Source organism: Malania oleifera, chromosome 7 (genome assembly GCF_029873635.1).
Source record: "Malania oleifera isolate guangnan ecotype guangnan chromosome 7, ASM2987363v1, whole genome shotgun sequence".
NCBI lineage: Eukaryota > Viridiplantae > Streptophyta > Magnoliopsida > Santalales > Ximeniaceae > Malania > Malania oleifera.
In genome coordinates, this window is record NC_080423.1 from 63,106,524 (window position 1) to 63,119,630 (window position 13,107).

Genomic DNA, 13,107 nt, shown 5'->3' on the forward strand with positions numbered 1-13,107 from the left:
GTTACATGGGTAGTTCTGGGAGATTACAATTATAAATTAAAATTCCGCCAAAACTAAAATACTACCTATCCTATATATTACATTACAATTCTGTTGTGCTAAAAAAAATAGAATTATTATTACCTATATACTCATACTTTACCTGTTTACCATTAAACCTCTTGAAATAATCGTGGATATTTCCGTTTGATTTCATCCTCTAGTTCCCATGTAGCTTCTTCTACAGCATGGTTCCTCCACAAAACTTTCACTAGTTGGATCTCTTTCATGCGCAGTTCCTGTGTCTTTCTATCTAAAATCTGTACTGGCGCTTCTTCATAAGCTAATGAATCTTTGATCTCTATCTCTGCACAACTGATTATGTGGGATGGGTCAGGAACGTATTTCCTGAACATAGCAACATGACACAGGTCATAAATTCGAGCCAGAGCTGGCGGCAAAGCTAGCCTATAGGCAACTCATCCTACTTTCTCTAGTATCTCAAAAGGACAAATATACCTAGGGCTTAACTTGCCCTTATTTCCAAATCTCATGATTCCTTTCAGGGGAGCTATCCTCAAGAATACTCGATTCCCTACATCAAATTCTAGTTATCAACAGTGAGTATTTGCATAACTTTTCTGCCGACTCTGTGCTGTACTGATTCTTTCTTTAATTAGTCAGACCTTGTCGAACACATGCTATATTATTTCTGGACCTAAAACTCGCCTTTCACCTACTTCATTCCAGAAAAGAGGAGATTGACACCTCTGACCATACAATGCTTTGTAAGGTGCCATGCCGATATTAGCCTGATAGGTATTATTATAAGCAAATTCGACTAACAGCATAAATTGAATTCAACTGCCTCCAAAATCAAGCACATAAGCACGAAGCATATCCTCTAGTGTCTGAATTGTCCTTTCGGTCTATCCATCTATCTGAAGATGGAAAGTAGTGCTAAATGCTAACTGTGTACCCATAGCCTCCTGAAAACTCGTCCAAAATCATGAAGTAAACCAAGGATCTCGGTTGGAGACTATAGATATCAGCACACTATGGATGCGAACTATCCCCTGAATATATATTTCTACTAATCTGTATATGGAATAACTGACTTTAATTGGAATGAAATGAGCGGTCTTCATCAAATGATCAATAACCACCCAAATCACATTCAACCCATGTCGCACTGGTGGTAATCCCGTAATGAAATCCATCGAAATGTGATGCCATTTCCACTTGAGAATAAACAATGGTTGCAACTGCCCTACTGATCTCTGGTGCTCAGCTTTAACTTGCTGGCATGTTATGCACTGCTGTACAAATTCAGCTATCTCTCTCTTCATTCCGCTCTACCAGAAGTACTCTCACAGATCCTGATACATTTTAATGCTACCTGGATGTGTGGTGTATAGGGATTTGTGAGCCTCCTTTAATATAGTTCTCCTGATCTCGGTATTTGCAGGAAAATAGAGCCTAGTACGGAACCGCAGGGCTCCGTTATCTGATATGCTGAATTCCTCACCTTGACCAACTTGCACCCTAGCCATTACCTCTGCCAACTCTGCATCATCACCCTGAGCTGCTTTAATCCTCTCGTATAGCTTAGGCTAAACCATTAGATTGACAATGACTGCCTGAGGACTCTCCTCTATCAATTCTATGCTGAGCCTCTCTAAATCCATCATAATTGAGTGTTGAATTTCCATAGCTGCCAGTATGGGTCCCCCTGATTTCCTGCTCAGAGCATCTGCCACTACATTTGCCTTCCCTGGATGGTAACTAATCGTGCAATCATAATCTTTAATAAGCTCTAACCACCTTCTTTGCCTCATATTCAACTCTTTCTAGGTGAAGAAATATTTTAGGCTCTTGTGATTCGTAAAAATCTCGTACTTTCCACTATATAGGTAATGCCTCTAGATCTTGAGAGCGTACACCACTGTAGTTAGTTCTAAATCATGGATAGGATAATTTTTCTCATACTCTTTAAGCTGTCTAGACGCATATGCAATAACCCTACCATGCTACATCAATACAAACCCCAAACCTTTCAATGATGCATCACTATATATTACAAATTCGTCCTCCCCTAATGGAGTAGATAATGTCAGAGCTGAAACTAACCATCGCTTTAATTCTTGAAAACTCTGCTCGCAATCATCAGTCCAATCAAACTTTATATTTTTCCTCGTAAGTCGTATTAATGGACCTGATAGCCTAGAGAAGCTATCTACAAAGTGCTGGTAATAACTTGCCAATCCTAGAAAACGTCTAACATCCTGAACACTTCCTGACCTTTCCCAATTCAATACTGCCTCTATTTTACTCGGATCAACCGATATACTTGCCTCAGAGACCACATGGCTGAGAAAGGTAATCTGCCTTAACCAGAACTCACATTTCTTGAACTTTGCGTACAAATTTCTCTCTCTCTCTCTCTCTCTCTCTCTCCCTCTCCCTCTCTTTCTCTCTCTCTCAATGTTTGCAATACCAACCTCAAATGATGCTCGTGTTCCTCAAAACTCCTCGAATAGACCATTATATCATCAATAAACACAACTACAAATTAGTCCAGATACGGATGGAACACTCAATTCATTAAATCCAGGAATATTGCTAGTGCGTTAGTCAACCCAAATGACATCACCAAGAACTCGTAATGCCCATATTGGGTTCGAAATGTGGTCTTCGAAATATCCTCTACTCTAACTTTCACCTAGTGGTAACCCGACCACATGTCAATTTTAGAGTAAACCTGGGTGCCCTGAATTTGATCAAATAAATTATCAATCTTAGGGAGAGGATATTTATTCTTAACTGTTAGTTTGTTTATCTCCCTATAATCGATGCACAATCTCATGGTTCCGTCTTTCTTTTTCACGAACAAAACTGGTGCTCCCCAGGGCGACACACTAGGCTTAATAAACCCTTTGTTCAACAATTCCTGTAACTGATCTTTCAATTCTTTCAACTTGATTGGAGCCATACGGTACAGTGCTTTAGATATCGGTGCAGATCTCGGCAATAGATCTACAGTAAACTTAATTTCACGGTCAGGCGAAAAACCAAGCAATTCTTTTAGAAAGACATATGGGAATTCCCTCACTACTAGTATATCAGCTTGTCTCAATTCTTCTTTTGGCAATTCTTTTATGTATGCAAAATACCCCTAGCAATCACCCTATAGTAGTCTCCTTACCTGAATAGCCGACACCAACGTGGTAAGGCACGTACACGTGAACCCATGAATCTGTATTCTTGCTCATTCGGGGTCTGAAAATCACTTCTTTCTGGTGGTTGCTAGCGTAATGAGTAGTTAGACAGTCCATGCCCAGTATCACATCAAACCCTTACATACCTAGGACCACAAGATCGACTAACAACACTCTCTCCTGAATACTTATTGGAAAATTCTGAAGCACTTTCCTATATTTTACCACAGACTCCATTGGCATACCCACAGATAATTCTACATCTAATAGATGTGTCTCTACCACAGTTATTCTGACATACCCCACCGATATAAAAGAGTGGGTGACACCTGTATCAAACAAAACAATAATTTTATATGGTAAAGCAGTAAGGGTACTTGTGACCACGTCTCCTACCATCTCAGCGTCTCCCAGCGTCAACGCATAAACCCTTACTGGCGCGGTATTTCTCTACTAACCTCCGTAGGGCACCTGATAACCTCCCCGAAATGGTCTAGGAGCCGGTACATAACCCAGTGGCATCTAACAAGATCGAGCCATATAACTAGGCCTCCCACAGCGATAATAGACATTCTCCCCGAGCTGGCACTCGCCAGGATGTCTCTGTCGACATCTAGGACATATGGCAGGAAGTTGTCCACTCTGAAATCCCCTATGCTCTACCTTCAGTCTCTGACCTCCGCTAAATCTACCTCCTTTCCAAAGGCCTCGACTCGGACCCGCCTGAAAACTCAAGGGCGCAGTCCTCTTCTTCTGACTCTGTGTCTCAATCTCCCTAGGTAGACTCTCCTCTTCAATAATAGCCCTATCAACCAAATATGAAAAGCCTTGGATCCTCAGTACCACCACCTGCCTATAAATATCTCACCTCAAGTTTCTCTCAAACATTCTGGTCTTCTTCACTTTATCGGGAACAATGTATGGGCAGAAACGCAAGAGCTCGATAAATCTAGCTACGTACTACTGGACTGTCTTCGACCCCTGGGTCAGACTCAAAAATTTATGTACTCGAGCCTCTCTGAATGAGGCAGGATAGTACCTATCGAAGAACATCTCCCTGAATCGAGCCCAAGTCATTGGCACTAGTATAACCCTCTGCTCCTCTAATAGCCTAGTAGCTGTCCACTATCTCTTGGCCTCCCCTGCCAATCTATATGTAGCATATAAGACCCTCTGCTCATCGGTGCAGTGAAGTACTATTTGGATTTTCTCTACCTCCTACACCCAGTTCTCAGCAACTGTAGGGTCAGCCACTCCAGAAAAGGCTGGCAAATTCATCTTCATAAATTTCTCTATGTACATCCCTGAATTGGAGATGGACCTACCTGCTCTCTAGAGCTTCGCGCTATCTCAGCCATAACTTGCTAAGCCACATTACGTAGCATGACATTTGAATCTCCACCACCTGCGCCAGAAGGACTTGCTCCGTCATCACCACTGGCGTGAGCACTACAACCTCTTGGGTCCATCTTGCAAATATGTAGAACACCGTTTCAGAATCCTATTCCCTATACAGACCTAACTTATTCAACTAAAAATTCAAATATTTTATTAACCACCCCTCCTGATCCTAATCCCAAAATCCAATTCTGTAACCCAAACACACGACTCGTTGATAGTCTACTATGACTTTCCTGAAATTTTCACTCCAAGAAAAACACAGAACCCACCATGAAGTCCTGTATCTAGATCAAAGAACAAAACTTCAAATTCTTTTTCCTATTCCCATTGCACTCTAGAATCTACAAAACCTAGAAACCTAGGTTTTGATATAAAAATGTAATGTCCTCAAAATTTACACCATTTGTTTTTATAAATATATATAACCATACCTCTACAGTGAAAACATAAGTTATACAACCATATATACTAAATAATATCAGAATTCAGTACATTTAGACCATACCCATATACAATAACTCCCTCCAGTATCATCTACCCCAAAAATACAAAACCCTATCACAAACTTACCCTACAACTAGGGTAACCAAGTCAACTCTCTATTCGTGAGCCTGATCTACTCGCCTAGCTGGCTCACCTGAAAAGTGGGAAAGTAATGGGGTGAAATGACACTTAGTAAGTGGAAATATGCTATTACTAGTGTGTGGTGACCGAGTCGTAAAACTATAATAATAGTATTTAAAACTACATGATCTGAAAAATTTGTAAAACACATGTATAGTAGCTTAAAATATTTGTGTCATCTGAACTTTCTATCATTCATACTGCTATATCATACTACATACGACGAAAGCTGTAAAATTGTATACATATACATATACATAACTATGCTCTTTCCCTGGGACTCTATATGTCATGATTTGACCCCTCATGACAGGGTTGTGCGGCCTGTAGGTGGAACTTAACTCTAGTCGGCCCTCCAGGTAAGTCATTATACTCTACACTACCTTAGCCTGGCCATACTGCATCCACTCCTAAGTTTGAGACTAGCTGCTACCTCGTCAAAATGGCCCCCTCAACCCAGTGAATTGGGGAGTTGCGTCCTCTTTGAGCATAGTTTGACGGTACCCATACACTATCTAAGATATGTGATTGCACTCTATTTTGTATATAGCAACGGTACTATGCTCTGTAACTGTATCTATCTATAATCTTTCCATAGGGATCTAATACTATAAACATATATACCATACTCTTTTTACTGTTTTCATTATGTTTCCAAAATAACCATAACACAATTAATCTAAACTGTAAATACTGAAATATCTGTAGCATCTTGATGCTATAACTGTATAATCTGTCTGTACTTTCTATCTGTGTAATCTGTCTTTATACTTTGAGTGTTATGGCATTTAGGAAAACATAACATTCTATAAATACTATGTATACTGATCTGAATAAATATCTGTGTACGTATATATATATATATATATATATATTTATTTGTGAAACTATTTGAATAAAAATTGTATATGTACTTATATATATATATATATATATTTATTTATTTGTGAAACTATTTGAATAAAAATTGTATATGTACTTATATCTGTCTATATAATATCATATACTTGAAAAACTGTATAAAATTCTACATTCAATAATATCTACTCAAGCCACACATACTTTAGAATCTCATATTCTATAAAAGCTACATAATAACTGGTATACATGCACATATGTTAAATTGATGTTCATATAATCAAATCTCCTAGCATAGTGTATTTTCCTTACTTTCTGAAAGCCCTCACTGAACTCAGGCCCTACACCCGCAGGGTTCTCCACTCAACACCCTAAAAACGACATCCCCTAGAATAAAACATCACTATTTTCCTGCATACAACATTTCTTATAACTGCAGAAAAAGCATATTCTGAATAAAACACCTTACCCTGAATTTGGGATGAATTTCAAACCACTTCCATGGATGATCCACTCTGGAAAAATTGCAGAGAACCTTCTCAGGAGCGTCGTGGTGGCTTCAAATTGTTGGTCCAGCAAGAGACTGGGCCGGGATCAAAGAGAGAAGGGGAGAGGGGTGTAGAGAGAGAATTAGAGGGTTTCCTGCGCCAAATTAGCGTAAAAATTCGGGTTTAAAAGTATTTATAGGCCCAAATTCATCGACGAGACACGTCATCTCGTCAACGAGTCTTGCAGAAAGTTCGTTGATGAACCTACACCCCTTGTCGACGAGTTTCAGACCACGAAGAACCCCTTTTGGTATCTTCTTGTTGACGAGACGTGACTTCATCGACAAGGTCCTCTTGAACCTTCGTCGACGAAACCCCTGTGTTCGTCGATGAATTCCTGTTTAATTTCTTGGGTTATTACACATGCACTCCTTAAATACTTTTTTTTTTTTTTTGTAAAATACAATGATAGATTTGTGTCTTTTAGCAAACATCAAGGGAGATTTATGAAATGCTTAATATCTCAAGAGGATAGGGTCCTCAAAATTTTTAAAACCTTAGAAAAGGTCATTGTCTATTTGCCAAATCTCAGGGGATCGAGGTTAGTGTAATTTACCTTAAATTATTTTTCTTTAATTAACTATTAAATAACCTTGTTGTTGTTGTTGTTGTTGTGGTTGTTGTTGTTGTTATGGTAAAAAACACTCATCACTTTTGAGGTTTTATAAAATGACACAAATGTCTTATGAAAGTTTCAAAAATTATAAGAACCACCTTAAGGTTTGGAAAAAGAACACATATCTCTCTTAAAAATTTAAAATTTTCACCAACCTCTCCTAGAATTTTCCAAAAAGTGTGGACCCATTTTACTTGACAAAGAGACAAGCCATGGAGGTGGTACAAATATCACAAAAAATAAAATGTTAAAGGAGGCATATGGAATTTCTGAGACCTTAGGAGGGAGTTCTACATTTTCTTTATCAAATCTCAAGGGAAGTCTGAGGAATTTTTGAAATTTCAATAAATTTTTTTTGTTACCAAATCTTAAAGAAGATCAGTGCCTTTTGTGCTTATTATTATTATTATTATTATTATTATTATTATTATTATTATTATTATTATTATTATTATTATGTTAATAACATTGTTAGCTTAATTATATATTATTAATATTTATTATATTGTTATTATTATATTTAAAATTATTATTACTATTTATACATTGTTAATACTAGTGTCACTATCTATTATTAATATTATCATCATTGACTAGTATTTATCTAGAACATCATTATTATTTGCCATTGTTTATTGTTTTATTTTTTATTATCATTATTATAATTAACTACAATTAATTAGAAATACTATTAGAATTAATATTATTATCATTAATAGCTAATATTTACAATTATTGATATCTATACTATATATTAATCCTTCATAGGGCCAACCTAGCTCTAACCCATGGCGCAATTTTTTTCCCCCAATCTAGGTTGCTCGACCCCTCGATGGTGTTGCTATCGACGGAGTATGCTCAGAACTGGATAATGGCTCCTCTTTCAATGGACCCTGGACTTGCTTCCACTTGGCCGCGGCTCGGGAAGATTGGGGTTACTTGGAAGCAGCCCTAGAGTCTGAAAGGTGAGGCATTTTTGGAAGGTTGAATGCAGGTGATCGGGAAGATGATGTGAAATTGGAAAAGCTTCCCAAGAGGGGTGTGAATTGGGTTTTAAAATTTTATTCCCCTTAGTCTTTGTTCTTTTGAGTTATAATAGTAATCAAAACATAAACACGATCACAATTAAAACAATAAGATCAATCACTCAACCTTTATAACAATAGCTCTGTATGAATATGAGAATTTGTTAACTTGTTATAAGCCTTGTATCACAATAATTTTTCTTCCTATTGTTTAGCTTTTAAATAAACTTTCATATTAATAAGTCAAGGATGATCAACCAACGTAGTCCCTTTCGGTTTCTGCAATTAATACTGATCAATCCAAAACAAATTATCTTCCGGTCTATTTAACAATCGAACACTCAGTATTTAATTTTAAAGCAACCACATAGATTATATCTTTTGCTGAAAAATAAAGAGTAGATTAGAGAAAGAAGTGTAGACACCCTATTTTTGCCCTAGCCAAATAGAACATGGGGTCCCCTCTTATTATTTTCGTTATTATTATTATTATTATTATTATTATTATTATTATTATTATTATTATTATTTTCTTATATTATTAGTACTTTACTATTATTTTGCTAGTATTTTTATTATCATTATTATTATTATTTTTCATTTTTATTATTATTACTAGTATTTTTATTATCTTTATTTTATTTTTACTTTACTATAATTATTTTTATTTTTCATATATTATTATTATTATTAGCATTAGTATCTTATTTTGGCTATTATTATTTTTAGTAATGTTATCATTATTATTATTATTATTATTATTTATTACTTTTAATATTAGTATTATTACTTTATTTTTATTAATATTATTATTATTATTATTATTATTATTATTATTATTTTACGAATAGTATCTTAATTTTTATTTTTACCATAATTATTTATTATTATTAGTATTATTATTATTATTATTATTACCTTATTGATACTTATATTATTATGATAATTATTATTACTATTTCCATTTTCATTATTACCATAAGAATAAAAGCATAAAAAAAAAAGAAAAAGAAAAATAAATTCAAAAAAGGGAAGTTTTGTTTTAGGGTTTTCAATTTATTTTTTATAAGGGCAATGAGGCACGGAGCCAAAGGACGGGGGCGCACAGCTAAGGCCAAAAGAAAAAAAACCTAGCTAATCTCTTTTCTCCCTCTCTAATTTCTCTTTTCTTTTCTCTCCTGGAGTCCCTCTACTCTCAACCTCTGCAACTCTGCGCATCATCAAACCCCCGGCAGCAGAAAGATTCCAACTTTTCCATCTCTTCTTCTCCCTTATAACCTCCACCCAAAGCTCCACCCTGCTCCGACCACTCTCTCCAACACAGCAACTCCCCGAGCCACTCCACAAGCAGAAACCCAGCTTCCCGAGCTTCCACATAGCAGCTCTCCGTTGCTCCCAGCAAGATCCGGCAACACGACAATAGCCCTGCAACTCTCCCTGCAGCGAACTCCCCTACTCCTTCTCTGGCTGTCACGACCACCACAGCCGTGTTCCCACGGCCCCCTATTACAAACCTCTCCAGTCATCATCACCGGCAGACAGCACCACCAACACCAGACCAGCCGGTTGTTCCCCTGTTCCAGCTACTCCACGCCCAGCTGAGACACCTGCAGTCGCCCTCCGCCACTCACCGCATAGCCAGCCGCCTTCTCCTTCACCAGCTCCGGCGGCACTCGTCGTGAGTTCTCTGTTGGTGAACACCAAACACAGAAACACACACACGCGCATGCACGCACGCACATTCACGTGCCTGTTTTTTTTTCTTTTTCTTTGTTGATATATATATTTTTTTATATTTGTTCTAACATCTAATATTTGGTTTTTTCCTTGTATATGCAGGTATGTAGGTTTTTTTTATTTTTATAATTAGTTTAATATTTAGTATTCATGGCAAGTTTTGATTGTATTATTCATATAAGTTAATTTTCTTGAGTGCGGAATTTTTATAGTTGGAATTTGTCTAGATATTTAAAGTTTAATTTCATTTTATTCGTTGGATTGTTAATATTATTGTCGCATGTTTAATACGTAGCTAGAATAGTTATTGTAATTATTTACTTAATCCATATGTTTAGGGCTATTTAGGGTTTTCATCGTTGATGTATGTTCAATTTTAATTACTTAGGGTTTTCTTTATTGTATGTGTTATCTATACTCATATTAATATTTTCCGATATTTAGTATTTGTATTCTAATATTTTATCATGTTTACATATAAAGGTATCAATCATTATGGTAAGTTTAGTGTTTTGGTACATATTTTGCTATTATATTTAGTATGATATTGTATATAATATTATGGTATAATTATTATTTAGCTTCATTTATTAAGGCATTTTTTTTTATAGATGGTATTACCTTGTATAGTATCTTGAGTGTTTTAATATATATATACATATGGTATTTTATTGCCTATTTTGAAAGTTGTAATATTTTAACTGATATGCTTATTATCATTACTATTTTTATATACATTGTGATAATTTAATATTTTAACTTATTATCTTACGAATATATAGTAAAACCTCCCATACTAGTATTTTCCTATAAAAATTTTTTATATACAATTTCAAAATTTGGAAGCGTATTTTCTTAGATATTTTATTGATTTTTAATCCCTATGATTTTATTGCGGGGGGTATTAGCCTTTGGGCTTCACGTACCTTTAAGCTCTGAGGGAATATATATGTATATATTACATTTATTTAGTTATTTATTTATTTTCCATGTGTATTTATAAATTTATAAAAGGAGTAATTTAAAGACTTTTTAAATTAATTTAGGGGTAATTCTAAATTAATTAGGTACCGTTCGTAAGAACGGGCGCGTAGGGGGTGCTCGTACCTTCCCCTCGTGTAACCGAACTCTCGACCCCAGCTCTGGTAACGTAGACCCATTCTACCCCTAACGGGGTAGTAATCATGTGTTCTAACCACACTAAAAGGTTAGTGGTGACTCCGACATTCAAATCTTTAATTGAAAATTTAAAATTCATTTTAATTTCGCTGTGTGGGGCACACGCGCTCCCGGGACGTCGCGACAAGAAGAGCATAGGATTTTTACGAGGTTTGACTTCAACACAACCTACATCCTTGCCCTCGGCAAAACTACCAAATGATTCACTATTACCGTTCCTTTACCAGGCGGAACAATACCAGTTACAAACACTCCTTGGGTAAGGCTAGAGCCTTCCTTCTCCAAACAATATCCCCTTGTTTGATCCAACGATTCAACACTTGAATCGTCAATTAACCTGTTACAAAGATATAAAACAAGGCATACAAGAACTTGCTCCGCAAAGAGTTGATTAGTACAAATTGAAACACTACGTACTTCAGTAAATTCAAAACATGAATTTTAGAATGAAGCTCTTAAAAACTTATCACCGTATGTATCCTTCAATGGGTGAAAGAATCAACAACTTGATGCACAAACTTAGTGAAAAACTCAGCAAAGTTGTCAGAGAATTTCTTGAGTGATGAGAGCAATAGCACACTTTCAGAACTTCAATAGGCTTTGAGAGAGTGTGAGAGTTCAATTGATTTCTTGGTGTCTAAAAACAATGATCCTTGAGGTTATTTATAGAGGTAGAAAGACTTCTTGCTTGTTCCCCAAGTTCACTTAGAGTAGTTTCCAAGATTTAAAATTATTTAAGCTTCAAATAATTTGAATTTAAAAAAATATATCCCTTGGAAATTTGAAAATTTCTACGAGCCAGACAACTGTGACGTCCTGGCAATCGTCTGTCCATATATTATAACTATAAAATTCATAGAAAGAGAGGTGGCAGTTGTCTGTCCCCAGATTGGTAGTCGTCTGTCACCAGAATAATTTAGTTTTAAAACAACTTAGTAGGGTGGCAATCGTCTGTCCTTAACTTGGCAGTCGTCTGTCACCAGAACAACTTGGTTTTAAAGACAAACTTAGAAGGGTGACAGGCGTCTGGCTGAACACACACAGGCGTCTCAATTTGCATTGGCAGTCATCTGTCAGGCTTCTAACTTCAGTTAAAATACTCTTAATTTGCCAATCGTCTGTCTATAGACAGACAGTCACCTACCAACTGGATTTTCCTTATTTCAACATGTTTTTGAGTTCTCTATTCTTTACTCAAATAATCTTGGAATATGAACTTGTTTAACTTTGAAAAACTTATTCCAAGTTTTATACTAAGGTCTCTAAGTCTCTTTGCCTAATGAGCTTCAAAATGAAAAATTCATATTTGAATACACTTGGAAGTACTTACAAAAATTTTGTCCAAAGCTAATTTGAAATTTGGTTCGAGTCCTTTCAATGTTTGTTCTTCAATCTTTCAAACTTCTATGAGCTTTCATTGTGGATCTTTGGTATGCATATGTGAGTTTCCTTGTTCCTTGATCCTTGTAGGCTTTTCATGTCAGGGTATATGTAATTTGAGCAAATCATCTTTTCCTGTAATCATATCACATGAAAATTCATTAAATAACTTTACTTTATTATCATCAAAACCAAGAGTTTGTAAGCCTAACTAGGCCAACTTTGATTTTGTGTGACATGGTGTTCTATTTTGGCAATGCGATTATCCAGCAAAGTGTATTTGTCATCAATGTTTGAGATTTTATCTTGAAGAGAAGCAAAATTTTACCGCATTTTAGAACTAAAGCTGGTATAATTCTGATAAAATGAAACAAACCAAGGTGGCATATCAACTTCTTCAGGAGCTGGATTCCTCTCTTCTTGTGTAGGTCTTGCCGGTCTATTGCCCCTAAACATCCATCCCTCGGTATACTTTTTGTAACCCATTCTTTTTAATGTAGTAGTGGAGAAGACATGATAATGAGTTCGCTTCACTATTTTTG